The sequence below is a fragment of the Eurosta solidaginis genome, chromosome 3, assembly GCF_040869045.1.
Source record: "Eurosta solidaginis isolate ZX-2024a chromosome 3, ASM4086904v1, whole genome shotgun sequence".
In the NCBI taxonomy this organism is placed as follows: domain Eukaryota; kingdom Metazoa; phylum Arthropoda; class Insecta; order Diptera; family Tephritidae; genus Eurosta; species Eurosta solidaginis.
Window position 1 is genome coordinate 4,076,383 of NC_090321.1, and position 19,525 is coordinate 4,095,907.

Below are 19,525 nucleotides of genomic sequence, written 5' to 3' on the forward strand. Positions count from 1 at the left end.
TCGAACAAAAATTTACCAAGCCTTGTGAAATTTGGTAGAAGCTTAGATTCTAGAACGATAACTGTTTCTGTGAAAAAGGGCGAAATCGGTTGAAACCACGCCCAGTTTTTATACACAGTCGACCGTCTGTCCTTCCGCTCGGCCCTCAGCTCGATAACTTGAGCAAAAATCGATATATATTTACTAAACTCAGTTCACGTATTTATCTGAACTCACTTTGTATTGGTATAAAAATGGCCGAAATCCGACTATGACCACGCCCACTTTATCGATATCGAAAATTACGAAATATGAAAAAAATGCCATAATTCTATACCAAATACGAAAAAAGGGATGAAACATGGTAATTGGATTGGTTTATTGACGCAAAATACAACTTTAGAAAAAACTTTGTAAAATGAGTGTGACACCTACCATATTAAGTAGAAGAAAATGAAAAAGTTCTGCAGGGCGAAATCAAAAGCCCTTGGAATCTTGACAGGATTACTGTTCGTGGTATGACATATATAAATAAATTAGTGGTACCCGACAGATGATGATGGGTCACCCTGGGCAACATTTTGGTTAATATCTCGAAAACGGCTTCACATACACAACTACCACCACTCCCTTTTAAATCCCTTATTAATACCTTTATTTGATACCCATATCGTACAAACAAATAGTCACCCGTGGTCCACCTTTATGGCGATATCTCGAAAACCTATAGAATTAAGACTCACGCCCTTTTAAAATACTCATTAACACCTTTCATTTGATACCCATATCGTACAAACAAATTCTATAGTCACTCCTGGTCCACCTTTATGGTGATTTCTCGAAAAGGCGTCCACCTATAGAACTAAGGCCCACTCTCTTTTAAAATACTCATTAACACCTTTCATTTGATACCCATATCGTACAAACAAATTCTAGAGTCACCCCTGGTCCACCTTTATAACGATATCTCGAAAAGGCGTCCACCTATAGAACTAAGGCCCACTCCCTTATTTTGTCTCCATAGCTCTCAGCTGAGTATGTAATGTTCGGTTACACCCAACTTAGCCTTCTTTACTTGTTTGATTTGTTTTTAAATACTTTTCTCAGCGCTGTTCATGTAAATTAACCACTGTGCATTGCAAACAATAAAACACGATTTGTTATTGCTAAATCAATTAAATCAAGGAATATTAACCTTATTACCTAAATAGCACATAAATGTGTGAATATATTACATGTTCGTGTAATAATTTGTGGTGAAATATTATAAATAGGTATTTGTAAAATAAGCAATTAATAATAGATTTGTAGTTATTTCGTTAAAATAAAATTGCATTAATAGGGTGCTAATATATGTTGCTGCATGTGTGGATTTATTTAATTTGATTAGTACCTGTAGATTTATTTTATTTTTTTTAATCTGCCAGTTAAGACCTGGTTTGTTTGTGCTCTTTTTTTAAACGATCTTATAATTGCTTTGTAGTTTGAATAAATATAAGATATTCTGACCGCAAATTTTCGACGCAACACTGTAACGACTCGTTTGCGCCAGATAAAAAACTTGCACGAGTTTATTGGCTTTCAACTGACACAATAATATTTAGCGGCAACATAAATATTCCGTCGCACTTTTACTTAATTGAAAGGTATTCTCAATTACTAGGGTCCCTTAATAATAATTTGATTCAAATGTATCGAGAAGGTTAGGGCTGAGCTTTGTGGTATGCTACATTTAAATTTTTTTACATGCCAGTTTCGAATGATACCTGCCAAGGCAGTGAAAAGTTTTTCATGGTAGAAATACGTTCGATGGACTCACCAAACCAGTGCTCAACCTTTTAAAAACTTTTATTAAGTACTGATCTAGCTTGTTACGTGACTTGAACCTAAGACGTTCGGTTTCAAAATCTTACAGAGCTAGAAGCTTCGTACCTTGTTCTGCACCGATTTGTCCGGATAATCGCTTTTTTAATAAAAAACTGTCCTACTTTGAATCAGATAGAATGAGCCAGGGCGAAACTATCTACGAAGTGTCTCCCTTATAACCGTATGACAGCAAGTTGCGAAGAAATGCACTGGTAACGGTTGCGACTACTAATCAATGCAAAATCTGATCTAGTCATAATTTCGGCAATTTTGAAATTTCTTTAAACGAAATCCAAGGGAGTTACCTCGAATTGGTTTTTAGATACAGGTGTAGTTACCATTCGGGCACGGTTTGGCCTGGTTGTTGTTAGTGCTGATTATTAGACTATTTATTTTCCCATACGAACTTCAGAAGAATTGCAAAATCAATTTCCTTTACCTTCGATAAACTATCGAGAAAACTTTCCTTCTTACTTAACTGCCGTTTAAAGGGTGTGACCACAAAAAACTTGCTCTTTGCTGATAAGAACACCGCTGGTTAATTTACCTTAACTATCTTGATGCCTGATGGTAGCGTGCTCCGCCTACCACACCGTATGCCCTGGGTTCGAACCCCGGGCAAAGCAACATCAAAATTTTAGAAATAAGGTTTTTTAAATTAGAAGAAAATTTTTCTAAGCGGGGTCGCCCCTCGGCAGTGTTTGGCAAGCGCTCCGGGTGTATTTCTGCCATGAAAAGCTCTCAGTGAAAACTCATCTGCCTTGCAGATGCCGTTCGGAGTCGGCATAAAACATGTAGGTCCCGTCCGGCCAATTTGTAGGGAAAATCAAGAGGAGCACGACGCAAATTGGAAGAGAAGCTCGCCTTAGATCTCTTCGGAGGTTATCGCACCTTACATAAATTTTTTATTTTTTATCTTGATGCCTACTCAAATCCCCTAGAGCTCATCATTTAATATTTCTAGGTACTCGCAAGCGAGTAGAGATCCGTATATATTTCATAGAACTTTTCTGTCAAATTTTTCATCGTAGACCTGTCAAAAACGAATAGATGAATGAACTACCTTTTCTTCTCACACTGACAGCTTCTATGGAGAGAGACTATTGGTATACGTATATATTCAAATGTACCTTCTGACATCACATCACAGAACATGAATACTGCCCCTCGTATTTTATTTGAACATATGTAAGTATATTAGGTTAGTTACTCATGGTCATTAGTAAAAGTGTTTCATTCACTTATAGATATCTCATCAGATATTCTGTTTTATTTCGACTTGAGCATGATTTTTTAAGGACAATTTCAATAAAATAAGAATTGGAGTTATTCACTTAATATTAGAGATATTACGGTTGTGAAATTTTTGACAATGTGATACCCTAAAGAACATGTCTTAGTCAAAAGCACCAACAACTTTAGACACTTTTTTCAACTTAATCTGTGACGGATTCGGCTTCTGCAAAATTAATTTCGATTTCCGTTTTATTCCAGTTTCAGTTCTGCAAAGAAGTGGTGAAATTTAATAAAAAAGAAAACAAATGTATTCTCATTGGTGTAACGGTAGTATGGTATAACCAGGCAACTCTCGTCCTCTCGGGCCAGTATTGAAAACATCAAGTTTAAGAGGTAATGTAGAGAGTAGAATAAGTAAGAGTATTTTTTCCTCAATTCATGTGAATGACCATCGTGTCATAGAGGAATAGAAGATAGCCGATGAGCTGGGTTGGCAGGTAACGACGCTTTTCGCAGGGCCCAAAGAGGTTGTTGCACTGCTGGTACTGATGAAGGATCGCATATCCTAGCACTGATTTTGCCACGTTCAAACAGGTAAAAGTGCTTGCAGTCCTGCAGAGGTTTGAAAAAAAAGGGATGGATTATTGGCCCCGAGTGGCCCGGGGCAAAATATTTTTTTTTAGGCGCCCAGATTAAAAAAAATAAAAAGCTAAAAAGGCTAAATACAAATGTTTAAGGCTAAGAAAAAGAGCTAAAAAAGTGTAAGGCAACTGTCTATGCGTTTTAGTAATTTTTTTCATAATAGACATAACGGAATAAAAAAGTTAAATTGTTTTTTACGCCAATTTCATAAAAAATAAAAATAAAATTATTAGCAGATGCTATCTGTGTTTTAATTTAAAGGGGATACATGATAACTCCACTATAGTCTATACGTTTTCGTAATATGTTTGAGGTTAAATAAAGTTTCGAAATATGTAGCTCATTACGAATATGAATAAAGGAATTTGAAGTCAGATGGTGTCTTATTATAAGTTCAAGCAATTTTATATGTGCAATAAAACTTATAATAAGGTTACACTATGGTACACCAATCCTCATTAAACCTCGTTATTATAACAGCTTATGTAGGCCTGATTTTGGGTGGCCTTAAGCCTTTTTAAAAGGTCCTAATACAGCAAGTAGTTTCTTTTAATAAGGCCTCATGGCTTATAATAATTCTTTACGTAAGTTTTACTTTATATGAGCTATAAGACTTATCTTTCAAATAAATATTAATCCTGTTGACACAAGGTTGATGTTGTCTTAATAAAGTTACTACGCGCCAGATACCATAATGCCAACATTATCTGTTCCTTAGCCCTTCAAATTTTTTAAATTTAGCCCAAGTTCATTCAATGTTCTTAAAATTTAATCTACATAAAACTGTTTATATAGATTTTCTAAAATTTTGAAAAGAGCTAAAAACTGTCTAAAAAAGCTTAAAGCTAAATCGCTACTTTTCAAGCTAAACGGAGAAATAAAAAGCTAAATCTAGCTTGAAAAAAGCTAAAATGGCAACACTGACAGAACGTTCACAGATAGCAATTGATACTGAGATAGTCAAGAGTATTTAAGTGACACTCGCAAGTTTGGAAAAACATCTCCATAAGATATTATAAAATTAAGTAATTCTAACAAAGTTTTAGGTTCAATTTCTTTTCTACTGCGAAGTAATATTTTACAGTCACATATTTCGAGAAAAAGTTCTGTTCCATCGAAATCTGTATTATAAAATTCACCAAATTTCTTATTCGTCGTTATTATCCTTGTTTAACAAATTTCCAACGTTTAAGAGTGGTGTAAATCTTGTACATTTTTCATGTTGGAGGCGATCGAGAAAATTTTTATAACGCGAGAAATTTCACATTCTGAGGAAAGACTAACTTCTCTAGCCGATAGTCCGGGCATTTGCCTTCTTACACGTTTTACTATATCAATATCCCACGAAGAGACTTCAATTTTTTCTATTGCTTCTTCACAGAGAGTGTCTTGAATTTCGCATAGCTCAGTCGCCAATGATTTAAGATCATGATGCGCTTCTCTAAAATTCATCCCCGGATCTTGTAATCTGAGCTGCACACGATCAATCCTCTTAAGATTTCATACCAGAAATGAACTAATGTTATGAAACTAAAATTTTGTATATTTTGCAACCGAACTGTAGCTTCGCTTCTGGTGTTACTTGTGGTGTTAGTGTCCTCTACTAATTGTTCTAAGTGTTCGACTACATTCTCTAGCACATCCACGATAAAGCTAATCGCTTGTATTCTGGCGCTCCATCCTGTTTCAAGTTTACGTTTGACAGTTTTTGTTAAAACATTTTTTAATAATTCCCATCGTAAAGTTCAACGTGAGGAGAAAAGATATATATATATGCTTTCAATTATTCCACAACCTGTCGCAAGTGTTCCAGATATTTGCATGTATTTTTTAGTATAGAAAATTTTTTCCAGAAATCAGTTATACCTAATAAAAATATAAATTATGCAGGAAGTTCTGCTTTGCAGACCATTTGGCGCCCCCTATAAGTAGCGCCCGTGGCAAGATGCCCCCTTGTCCCAACCTCACTACGCCACAGTTGGCCCCGTATTCTCCCTGTGACTTATAAATAATAGAGAGTATTCTTGAGTTATAATAATTTTATTTTTTTCAAAACGAAATACGAAACGTTTACAGTTGCGGTTTCATTCTTTCTTGCTTTGTGTGGCGAGTGTAGCCAACTGTCGAATGAAATAATTATCCTTAAATTTTTATCGTTGTCAGTTCAATATATTCAGCCCAATTCTAAATATTCCCTCTGAATTTTGTTCTCGCAGATTTTTTATTCCTCCAATTCTTTTCTCCTGGGCAGAACAATAATTGGGGAATAGGAATTTCGAATTTTCGAAGTCAGCTGTTTTGTCAATTGAAATTTCGTTACGCATTTCTTATTTTGTTTAAAAAATTGAAAAGTTTAATTATTGTTGCGAATTTGTTTGAAATTAAGAAATAAAATATAAACAATGCACAGTATTGCATTTCATGTGGTATTCACTGAAATGAGTAATGAATTTGTGACACTGCAATATAAACAGAGGAGTATAAGAAGAAGAAGACGGTGGGATAACACAAATCCACCGGAGTTGCCTGCTTGCATTCAGCATAGAAATTTTCTGGCGGCCAAGTCGAGTTGAATTCGTCATATTACTTACTTACTTAATTGGCGCTTAACCGTCTAAACGGTTATGGCCGTCCAACAAGGCGCGCCAGTCGCTCCTTCGCTCCGCCAACCGGCGCCAATTTGTCACACCAAGGGAGTTTAAATCGTTTTCCACCTGGTCCTTCCAACGGAGTGGGGGCCGCCCTCTACCTCTGCTTCCATAGGCGGGTTCCGATAGAAACACTTTCTTGGCCGGAGCATCATCTTTCATTCGCATAACATGGCCTAGCCAGCGCAGCCACTGCGTTTTAATTCGCTGGACCATGTTGATGTCTGCGTATAGCTCGTACAGCTCATCATTAAATCTTCTTCGGTACTCGCCATCGCCAACGCGTAGAGGTCCATAAATCTTTCGAAGAACTTTTCTCTCGAACACTCCCAAAGCCGCTTCATCTGCTGTTGTCATGGTCCATGCTTCTGCCCCATATAGCAGGACGGGTACGATAAGTGACTTGTAGAGTATGATTTTCGTTCGCCGAGAGAGGACTTTACTTTTCAATTGCCTACCTAGTCCAAAGTAGCATTTATTGGCAAGATTGATTCTTCGCTGGATTTCAGTGCTGATGTTGTTGCTAATGTTGATGCTGGTTCCCAAATAAACGTTGGCGATAACAGTTTTTTACAAAAAAAAAATATTTTTGGGTTTTGGAGAGTGTGTTGGTCGAAAAATTTACCCTTTCCCCATTTTTTTTCGCAAGCTCGAAAATTATTTTTTTGGGTATGCGTAGTAGAACTTTTTTCCTGAGCCCAAATCCTATCCAAAAATCGATGGTGCGATATCGGTTAATAAATCGACCCAGTCTAATGTATATCGCTGTATAGGAATTTGCATCATTCCGAATTTTTCTGCTGCAACAGAAAACGAATTCAACTTTATGCTACAAAGCCGACGCCAAAAACCAGCAACACCTTATGCGGGGTGCAGACCCGTTATGAGATTTATAAAATTTGTTGAAATTTAACATGATTGCTATCTACGAAAGGTGATTAAAGGTTTGGTTTGTTTATTGTCTGTATGCAAAAAGCTTGGATAGCATTTTGAGATTCCCGGGCCCCTCCAAGGCCGGCCCCGTAATGAACCACTTAGATCACTAGCTTCTTGGGATCGCCACTGGCACGTTTTATACCGCATTTAACTTGGAGTTGTCTAAGCATTTTTGCTACATCAAGGTAACTCATTGAAGGAAACTTAAGTGTTCAAATATATTGTGCTGGTTTCTAGGTATAATACTAGAAGCAGCCAAGCTAAATTTTGTGACTTGCAAAAGCAATCGTCCCTTAACTAAAAAATTTAAAAAAGAGTATTTTTCAAATTCCATATAAATTATTACTGTTTTGCAAAAGAAAAATTATTTTTCATAATTTTTCGCTCTTTATTTAGTATTTACCAATAATAATAATGAATAAAATAATTTAAAAAAATTTTAAGTTAAACTGTTTTATTGAAAACAATACTTACATGAAGTAATATTAATACTAAAAGCTAGAAAATAATTAGGTAGGTCCTAGGTACTAGTCATCACACTCCTCATCAATCTAGGGCGTTGATCAGACAATTAAATAAAAGCGTTGGTCGCGTGAAATTTCTAAAAATGTTCAATTAAGGTTCAGTTGGTCTTACTTACGAATATCAATAGAAATTACGCAAAAAATAGAAAGATGACGACAGCCTTGGCGCAGCACATCAACAAATTCGATCACTCAGCTGATTTCGACAATACGCGAATAATAGATGTGGAAAGCAAAATAAAGAAAATATTAACGTTGGAAGGGCTTCGAATCCAACAGCAGATAAATAATGCAATGAACTACAAAGAGGATGTAGATAATATCAGCTGTGCATACAAATGTGTGATAACCAACAATTGACGAACAGCTGGGATAGAGTATAGATGGTTTTTAAATGTAAAAATTGTGTTTATGTTAAATGTATATATTTTTGTAAAAATGTGTAGTTGATTTGCAGTCTACAATTTATGTTATGGTATGTATGTACTATAATTTAGAAAAATATTTTCTAATTATGTTTTCTTGTCAAAATAAATACATAGTCTCCCTGAAGAAGACACAATAACGTGTCGAAACGCGTCGGAGAAAAAAAAATAAAAACTAATGTTTTTGCTTTAAATTGAACGACCAAAAAGCTCTTACAAATAAATAAACTCAACAATTCCATTGGTCTAAAAAAATACAATAAAAAAATAACAATAATCATTTTTTTTTTTTATTTGTTGTTTTTCGGCCTTCATATTTAAATTATTAAGTTTTTCGAGCTCAAGGCCACGCATAAATAAAAACCAAATATTTTATATCTTTCAATAAATATACTTGTTTAATGTTAATCGATATTTCGACCTCAATCTGAGATCATCCTCAGGAACTCATCGATCAGGCACAGCCAAGAGTTCCTGAGGATGATCTCAGATTGAGGTCGAAATATCGATTAACATTAAACAAGTATATTTATCGAAAGATATAAAATATTTGGTTTTTATTTATGCGTGGCCTTGAGCTCGAAAAACTTAATAATAATTATCATTAGAAAAAATTATTGTTCTGGCCTTGAGCTCGAATCGAAACTTGAATCATTTAACAATAGGCCGATAAAAACAAAAACAATTTTTAATTATTTTATGTTCAAGTTTTTAGTCTTTATTTAATTGCCTATTATAATTCTCATTCTGTTTAGTTCATTAAGTGACTCATTATTACGAGGACTCTTTCCTGACAATTTATTACAATCTAAGTGCTCAATACATAATCCTTCCAAAGACTTTACTCGACTCTGCGCCAAGTATGCTTGTCCCTCCTCTAACTCCATATTATTTCGATGTCACTTCTACCGGACTGTATGCAATATTTGTTCCAAATATGAGCCAAATCGGTCATCATAGGTCGCTTTCTATTCATGTCTGTATTATGTGTTCCAAATATGCACCAAATCGGACCAGAAATATGATTTTTTTATATCTCGATCCTTGCGCCACCTAGCGGTGATTTTTTCATAGGTCGCTTTCTATTCGTGTGTGTATTATGTGTTCCAAATATGATTAAAATCGGACCACGAATACGATTTTCTGAAATATTTCTATACATGCGCCACCTATCGGAGTTTTTTTCTTATTATTACATTGTCATCGGGTTCTGAACTATATTCCAAGTTTCAAGACTGTAGCTTTTCGGGAAGTTACTTAAATTTCAATTGCAAAATTCATGCCGGCCAACCAGCTAGCCAGCCAGCCAGCCAGCCAGCCAGTCAAGTCAAGCCAAATAAAACCGTTTAAAAACCGTTTAATAAAAAAGCTATTTTATACGTACATACCAAACGAAATCAAAAGTAAACTTTATTAAGTAAACTTTATTAAACAGTCGGCTTGTGAGTGTTTGTATGTGAGCGAAAAAAAAATCAAATCAGACACGGTAACGTTACGGACTTTGTACTATCAGAAGGTCAAACGTTGAATCCAATAAATTGAAATTGGACTTGTAAAGCATGTCCCTATACATATGTACATATGTACGTACATATGTATATGAATGTGCACTTACTTATAAATAAACGTAAGTATAAATATCGGCAAACTGGCTTAAGGCGGCTTTCGAATGTATTTTACATTTTTAGCATTGATTTAATACTTACTTAATTTTTATAAAAGCCTACATACATACATTGTATACATAAATACGTATCGTACAATCTAAATTGAGCAAATTCAAAAATGTCTACTTCTAAGTTACGCACATTAGCAGGCTCATGAGTTAAATACCGACCGATCTAAATAATCAATTCCATATTAGGTCCCTGTTTGCCAAGAAGAAGCTGAATGAAAACAAAATTTATGGATTTCTAATGCGACAGGTGTTATTTCTATTGGCAAAGAAGATTACAAGCCTAACTATATACATTTTGCATCATAATCTAAATTTAAATAGGTAGCACCGTTAAAAAATGTTAACAACAAAAACTTCCATCACGCTTAACACCTTAAGAACCAAGACTTTGTATTCTAATCGATAGATAGTGTACATCAAAGCCCATCTAATTAATTTGATGTTTACTATGAAAATGTGAGTTCGCTACTTCAGAGCAATGCACTGGTTATATTATCGGTTATCGGCCTAGTTGTGCTAACGCTTTAATTTCCTTAAATTATACCTTTAAACATTTAAGCCATCAAGTTAAAAAAAGTTAATTTATTTTAACTTTACGTTGATGTGTTCGACTGAGCGGGCGGGTATGAGCGAATTTCGCTCATTGATAATTTTGTCCATTGTGAATGCGGCCATATAGCGCCAGTAAAAGCTCTCGTTATACTTATTACTAGTAATCTACACACTCTCTCTAGTTTCTTAGTATAGGCCCTTTTATGGTGTGGCTGCCCACCAAGTAAGGCCCTCATAGTACATACCCACTTGGGGAGGGTCCCACGTATGTATCCCAGCAGCAGGCTCTCGAAATCCAAGCTAAATTCCAATTCTTAAAACTAACAAAAATTCTTTTACGATAGAACCAAACAATTGTAAATTGTCTCAAGTTTTTAACCGAAAGACGTACGAGGTTTTTAGATACTGAAAGTTTAAAAACAATTGATTTTTGCAAACGCTTTCTATATTTTTAAGGTTATTTGTAACGGTTTCCTGCTCAATGACAATATTTGCTTATTCAGCGGGAAATTTTGTTTAAATAATTAGTTTTTTTTTCATATCTATAAAAATAAATAAAAACAACAAAAAAAAAATAAGTTTTTCAAGTAAGTCGCCTTATTAAGTAAAACTGTTTCCTGTCACATTTAATACAAAAATTACAATGTTGGAACAAACACTAGTATCTAATTAGATGCGTGTGTAAATATATATGTATACATATATCTCGGTATATTCGTATTATGCAAAAATAGCACCCAGTTGTGGGCAGAACGAGCTTAGTCAAAAAGAGATAAATGTCAATATTAACTGTATAAGTGGATTGTTTAATTATTCATTTCATAAACTGTGGGGATGTGTACATTAAATTAGGGAAACATTTTGACAGTATATTATAACTGTCTTTTTTTATTCCAGTGATGTTCTTTACGACATTTTAAAACCGATTTACGAAATGTTTTAAAGTTAACAAATAACATTTAAAATATAATTAGTTATGAATTACATATGGTTTAACTGAAACTATGAAAAAAGAAGCTACTTGAAGTTTGAGATATATCGCACGTTTTATTGTACACGGATGCAATGATATCCCAAAAAAACCGGCTGGTGAGATTATAATCAAATATCGCACACTAATTCAAAAACAGCCACACCTCAAAAAATCTCAAATGTTCGGAAGAGACAAGAACTGTTTTTAAAAATCAAATTGAATTCCACAGTATCAGAAAACAAAAAATCTTCTAAGAATATGATTAAGCTAAAGCTTTATTGATTCTGTGCCGTTTTTTCTACAATAAGTGGTAATTTACTATGCAAAGAAGGCAATTGGGAGAAGTTGCACAACAACAAATACATGGCTCAGGCTGAAGGTGTTTGTCAACAGTTCAACCATCCCATGGCGGAACCATACAAGGTGGCAGCATGGTGACAAACCTGCAAACATAAATAAAAGTTCGATGTACTGTAAATTCGATGGACTTATGCAAAAATCGTACTGCGCCCTAAGTTGATGTATCAAATCAAATAAAAAAGTACAAATCAGCTGTCCCATGCTGCCACCTTGCATAGTTCCGCCATGAATCATCCCAGGCCTGCGGATTCAAATCCCACTAATGCGAGAAAAGGCTTTGAAGAGATTTACAAGGTTTGTTTGTATAATCGAAACAGCTATCACCATGTCAAGTTGTTTCAAAATTTTTTTCAATTCTCTATTAAAAAAACTAAAAATGTCAATAGTAATGCAAATTATTCAAATATCTTACCAAACTAATAAATGTATGTCATAATATGCAAATTTATGGCATAATGTGTTCATTGGGACAATTTTTACAGTTGTTCTATGTTTTCCTAGTTGATACATATATACCTCGTCGGAAAGGTCAAAATCTCTGTTATACGATCCGAAGAGAAACTGAAAATCGGGCTATAGCCAACAAAGCTATAGGTTTTTAAGAGTCCAAATGTATGACAACCCATTTTATTGCCCGTAATTCAATTTTAGGGGTATCCGGGAAAAATCTTGTATGTAGTCATTCTTAGATCATCGAGATCTACCAAAAAAATGGTATGACTTATCAAGTATTTTCACTTTTGTCTTTTTTGTAGCACTGTGTGATCACAGAAAATTTTCACAATTTTCATCAACAGCGTCACAATTCAAAATAACACTCTTTAGGAGTAAAAAAGTAAGTAAGTAAGTAAGTAAAGGAGTAAAAAATTACTCTTTTGCACATAAAAACAGGCATAGTGATTTATGGTAAACAAGCGATTTTAAAAAAATTTTGAGTTGTGACTGTTTTTGATTTAGTGTGTCAAAAACTTAAAGAGACAAAAATGGACGAAAAATAGCTTTTTTTTTAATCTCACTTTTATAATGAAACTGGAAGAAAAACAATCTCGTTTGCTTTTTCCCAGAAAATTAAAATTTTGCATTAACTCTGTTTGCAATAAAACTTGCGATATGCATTTATAGGGGGCATAATGGTTATACGTTTTATCGCATAAACGTTGCTTCATAATAATTATTTTATGAAAATTTTAAAATGTTTGTTCAACAATAATTATTTGTCAACGTACAGTTTCTTTTTGATGACTATAAACGGACTATACACAAATAAAAATGGTATATTCCGGTTGACAAGTAACACTGGCCAGGAGTCTATGCACTATTATCCAATTTTTTCAAACATAAAGAATAAGAGTTGGCTAAGAGCGTGCATTATTTTTTAACATGCATTTATTAGCTTGGCCTGTATCTATCTATGTATGTATGTATGTATGTAACGGAATCTTTGAGCTTAATTTTCACCGGTTTCTAGAAGTGTGATTAATTTGAAACTGCATACGTATTAAGGACCGATGACAATGCATTAATGTGATGGTGTGGTGACATAAGGTCAACGGCCATAAGGTCAATTGGCCTTATTATCACTTTGAATGGCCATAAGTTTGATTGAAACTTTGCACACGCATCAAGGCTCGATGACAATGCATTAATGTGATGGTGTGATGACATAAGGTCAACGGCCATAAGGCCGATTGGCCTTATTACCACTTTGAATGGCCATAAGTTTGATTGAAACTTTGCACACGCATCAAGGCTCGATGACAATGCAATAATGTGATGGTGTTAACGGACATAAAGTCAATTGAACTTATGACCACCCCAAATGGCCATAGATTTGAAACCTTGCACATAATGCGGAAAAACGCATTCCTTTATTAATGATAGAAGTCGATGCATGGCACATCTACGAAAGAACATACTGGAGCCCTTTTTAACACGCTTTTATTAGCTTGGTCTGTATCAATCCTTGTATCTATGTATCCATGTATGTATGTAACGGAATCTGGAGTGGAGCCGAGAGCCCCGGTAATGCAGAGCTCCAAACTCCGTTGCAACTTTTGAAACATTTTAAGATATGTACTTTTAGCTAGTGCAGGCCACCAGACCAAGCCACCATAAAGAAGAATCGGGCGGAGGTGGCAATTGCCCTCTTGCAGGTGAACAGCTGCGCTGCTGCCTTCTTGGATCGCTCCACTATATGGTCACTCCATAATAGCTTTCTATCCAGAATGACTCCCAATACTTGACTTGATCGCTAAACGCTAAGAACGTACCCCAATTCTTGGCGGTGTAAGATTTGGTACTTTGTACCTCCTCGTGAAGAGGACAAGCTCGGTTTTATCCGGGTTGACTCCCAAACCTGTGGCTGTAGCCCAGTGCGAAATTTTGGATATTGCCCCTTCCATTAGGTTGCAAAGAGTTTGCGGAAATTTCCCCCGCATGGTGACGCAGATATCATCTCCATACGCCATCACTTGGTGACCTTCTGCCTCCACGAGGCGTAATCGTTCGTTGACGGTAACCACCCAAAGTAGCGGAGAGAGAACGCTGTCCTGCGGAGTGGCAGAGGCACCGGTCTGCGAATAACGCATCCACCTAGCTCAGTTTAATTCTGCCTACGCGTAAGCAGATTGTATATAAACTCCACCAGGCACGCGTCAACCCTCAGATCGGCCAGCGCCGAGGTGATGGCCTCAGGGAGAACGTTGTTGAAGGCACCCGCTATATCTAGAAATGCCACCAGTGTGTATTCCTTAAGGTCAAGTGACCTTTCGATAACGGATACCAGTGAGTGCAAGGCCGTGTCAGTTGACCTACCCTTAGTATAGGCATGTTGAGCTTGCGAAAGAAGCGATGGCTCAATCCTCCTCCTGATGTAGTCCTCTAGGAGTATTTCGAGTGCTTTTAGCAGAAAAGAAGATAAGCTTATAGGCCTATAATCGTTTGGTTTAGAGTGGGAGGTTTCCCCCACGATGCTGGCACGTAATTGAGCCTAAGACAACCTATAAACATCCCTTTTATTCAGAGCCTTATAATTTATAGGGCTTGAAGGTCTGTAAAGCCCAATCAATCCTTTTACCATCTGTGATTTTTATTTATTTTTATTTTTTATTTATTTTATTTTATAAAATATTACGGCCAAAAAAGCCTAATTCATTGTATAGTACAATTTATAAAATTCATAATTGTTTCTTGAAACTATTTCATTAAAAATAAATGAGTAAATTCATTGTTTAACTAGTATTACATATTTAAATTTTTACAATATAGAAATAGTTTTTCTTTAAACTTAACAACGTTTCCCTTATTAGCTGATCATTAGGTGACCCTCCGCTAACATTATTTGAAGACACGCCCGCGCTTGCTGGGAAGTGTGTATCCATAAGCAAGTTTATGGTTTCAGCGTTGGAGTCCGTCCAGTGCCCATCCGGCTTTTGGACGTAACTTAGCTGAGTTGGAGATTTCGATAGCACCTTCCTTAAGCGGGAGGCCGCGGATGTGGATTCAATCCTGCCGCAGAAATCCCTCCAGGAGGATCGCTTTTCATTTCGGATTGCTTTTTTATATATATTTAATTTCGTTTTATAAGCAGCCCATGAGGATTCGTGTCCGTCATGCCTTTCTTTATTAAAGGCCGTCCTACATGACTTTCTAAGCTTATCAAGATCGGACGACCACCATGGTGGTTTGTGAGTTTCCATAACCTTTTTAGTCGGGCAAGCCCTATCTAAAGCATTCCTACATTTTTGACTGAAATTATTTACAAGCACGTCCAGCTCCTCCTCTCTCTGTGGCTCGCACCTCTTCAGATAGCCTTTTACCCATTATCTTCTTATAGTAGCCCCAGTTCGTTCTTCTAATATTTTGTATGTACTTAGGACTTGTGTGCGCCTGCGATATAGAAAAGCTTGTATATCTGTGGTCAGAAAAGGAGTGCTCCTTTAGAACTCTCCATGAAACGATCAGGTCACTGAAAGAATATGTGACCAGGGTTATGTCAAGGACCTCTTCGCGGTTCCTCGTAATAAAGGTGAGGTCATTTCCTCGATTACATATATTTAGATTAGTGCCTAAAAGATAGTTAAATAAAGACTCACCTCGGTCATTTGTATCACTGCTGCCTCACTGGGCATGGTGGGCATTGGCATGGCCTCCTAGTAGGATGAAGTCATTTCGTGGATTTGGTGCTCTCACGAACTCCCTGAAATTATCCGGTGGTAGTGAGCCTTGGTTTCAAGCTCCTCCCTAGCACCTCGACGCTAACCGCTGTCAGATCCCCGTCGCTAAAATTGGGTAGGAGAAAAAAATTAAGAGTAGACTTAGCCAATATATAAGTGCGAGGTTTACCCTTTTCCTGAGCGCTATAGAGCTTATACGCTGGCGTCCGCAGGCCACAGATCCTATTGCCAGTGATCCACGGCTCCTGCACTAGTACGATGTCTACCGCACCTGATGAAAGGTGCAGTAGGAGTGCAGCTGATGCTGCTTTACAATGATGCAGGTTAATTTGGAGGACCCTGTTCATAAAATGTTTGCGCTCTCCTCCGTGAGCGTCGCATCCGAGTCGCCATCCCCCTGAAGCTGACCCTCAGAGTACAGCTTCCTGAGAGCCAAGCTTCCAGCCGAGTCTGACGAAGCGTAGCCACTACCTGCCTCGATCTCGTCTACCTCCATCTCGTCTTCACTTGGGGAGAGTTCAACCACCTCCGTGCGAGACTGAAGCTTTACCAAGGCTTCGGCATCAGCCTTATAAATCTTAAGGCTTATATTTTTGAAGATGTAGCTTACTTTGAAGTCCTGCTTTTTCAGCGCTTCGACGATAGCGCTGTCGGACAACAGGACTATTTGTATCGTGGCCCGTTCAGATTTCTCCACGTTGACCACCTTCCAGTTCTTGGTCGGTAGACCCAGGTTGTACTCCTGGAGCAGTTCCAGGATGTCAGCTGGGTCTGTTGGCGTCACTGGAACCCAGGCTCTAGCCCTTGGTCGTGAGCGGATATCACGCGCCTCCACTACCTTGAGGCGCGCGCCCGGATATACCACCCCAATCAGCGTGACGGCGGCCCTATAGATGTTTACCGACCTGGCGTCGTCACAGGCAATTAGCTTGACATTGCCCTCGAACCACCCTGCATCGGTGTAAGATGGCGGTGGACCAGGGTTGTCTTTCTTAACCTTAACGGCCACCGTAGCGAGCGGGCCTCGATCCACTTCCACTGTTGTTTCGGGATCCTGCCATCTTCGCTGCTCTCGTCTATAATGCCAATGATCTGCCGACCCTTGGCAATTTCGGCGAAAGACCGCGTCCAGCCTCCCTGCGTCTTGGCCCTTTTCGGTGGCGTGGGGTTGGATTCATCCATGGACCGCTGGCGTTTCGAGGTTTCATCACTCTCGACTAAAACTTTTAAAATTACTTGAACTAAAAAATTTAAAATAAATAATAGTTAAAAAAAAAAAATAAAAAAACACGCTTTTATAGCTAACCGAACTAAAAATAGAAAATAATTTTCAATTAAAAAGAGTTTATATAACAGTAGTAGAAGGTCAAACAATCATTTATAGTTAATCACCTCAAAATAAAATTATAGTAAAATGTATGTTATTAACAGAATAATTTAATTTAATTGTTTTGGAATAGTAAGTAGAACATTTTTCAGACAACCTGCCATAGCTGCGCAGATAGATCCAGTTCGAAGGGTGCTAAGCTTTCATCATCAGGTTTTCTGAAAAATTTTCTACTTACTATTCCAAAAACAAAATATAATTTTGCAAATTTAGAAAAATTAAAGAATAACAATAATTATCATTAAAAAAAATTATTGTTCTGGCCTTGAGCTCGAATCGAACCTTGAATTATTTATCAGTAGGCCGATAAAAACAAAAACAATTGTAAATAAATATTTGTATTTTCGTTTGAAAATTATTACATTTTCGATAATTACGCTTTTGATACATTTTTGAAATTCGGGCAATGCATGATTCAATTACTACAGATTTGTTCTCCAATGATGACAGAGCTTTGACACTCCCAAGTTGAAAAATCTGGACGGGTTGCTTTCACGAAGTAAGGGAAAATGGGAATAATTCAATCCCCTTCAGCGAAAATTTTAGTAGTAAAGTACCGTTAGTATATTAGTAGTGATAATAAATGTGTAAATGCCTACAGGTTTCGGGGTAAATAACTCATTTTCTACTAAATATTTCGTGAACTGGTATAGAGTTTTGTTAGATTAGTCACTCTTTCAGAATTTGTTTGAAGGATGCCGTACGTCAGAGTTTTATTCAAATATACGCTATCTTAAAATTTGTTTCAAAAACTCCCTATCGGAGCAAAAGCTCAATGCATTTTGACATAAGAGGGAGTTAAGGAAAATCATTCTGAGATAGAGCGATATAGAGCGTTTTTGTGACAAATCCTGAAATGGGAAATTTTTGAAAATTATTTTGGGATAGGGCGATTTCGAATTGGCAGCCGGCATGGGGTGATACGCTACTCAGCAACCGCAATGAACTGACAAAAACAAAAAAATTTAAGAAAATGGCTTATTGACTTAAAGCTTTATATTCAGGCCTTGACTTTGGCAGAACAGTTAAGCTTTTGTGCGGTCCTGCTACACAGGGAGTATCTACCTGTTTATTCTAAAATTTCGGAAAGCTCTTTCCTTTTAAGTATTCATGAAAGTGTTCCGGATAAACCGTTAATTTAGAATATTTGGAACACTTTCGTGTAATACTACCTCACGAGGTCCGAATATTCCAAATAAGTATAAGTATATATATTCCAGTTTTTGACGTTGAACGATGAAATTTAAATCGGTTTAGGTTTCGTATATTCATAGGTTGACGAAAGTGCACGATTTTCTATGTTCCACAATAATAGACCATCGCATGGTTAATAAATTCATAATCAAATTTTAAAAAAAATTCTAAGGAATTATGCAGCTTAGTACTTATCGGGTATTTGTAAACTAATTGCTTCCTATTTCCACTACTAATATTTTTCGAAAAATCGCAAAGAAACAACACAGTTAACGGGTGTCATATCGATTTGGGAGCAAAATGGCTGCAATTGTCAAACAATTTTTCAGCCGAGCAAAGCTCTCATTGTGGATACAGGGTGTTCAATATGGCGGTGCTTAGGGCCAGCTATCTTCAGCGGCTGATAGAAAGAGATACAGAATGAGAAAGCGATATTCAAATAAAAATCAGGTGATCCACACTTGTTTTATCCACAATGAAACCTCTTGAAATTGAATCATGGAGCAATGTTTCCAGTTTGAAAATTTTAAATAATAAAGCAGTTCAGAGTATTGTTTATTTTATATTTGAAACATTGCAATAGTAAATATAAGCTATGAATCGTGAAACTTTTTTTCTTTTGAATTTTTTCTTTTTCACATTTTATTTTTTATTGACAGTTGCTGATTTGATATTTAGAGTTGAAAATACTACGGTCGGATGTTGCGTATTTGCAAAGACGCAGCAAATGTATAGTCGTATATTTTGTTTGTTTATAGTGCAAATATGCTACAACAGTTTGCAAATGCAATGATGTAGACCATTTGTGCAATATCCAGATTTCTCCTAATAGTTAAATTTTGTCTCTGGTATTCATATCATTTTATAAAGTGCATACTTGAAAAAATTAAAAATTTTAGTTTTATGTAATCGGGAAATTTATATGCACACATAGATCTAGAGATGGTTGT

The 19,525-nt window shown here is 36.4% G+C and overlaps 1 protein-coding gene across 7 annotated transcripts in view; it reads right to left on the reverse strand.

The window, feature by feature from the left end:
* PCB (Pyruvate carboxylase) overlaps nt 1–19,525 on the reverse strand; it is a 57,825-nt gene that overhangs the window by 20,664 nt on the left and 17,636 nt on the right. Inside the window, exon 3 of one of the 7 annotated variants that reach the window (XM_067770465.1) lies at nt 15,914–16,099. The exons of the other annotated variants lie outside the window; for them this stretch is intronic. The gene's annotated coding sequence lies outside the window, so the exon portion shown is untranslated. The remainder of the gene's footprint in view (nt 1–15,913; nt 16,100–19,525) is intronic. 7 annotated transcript variants of the gene reach the window in all.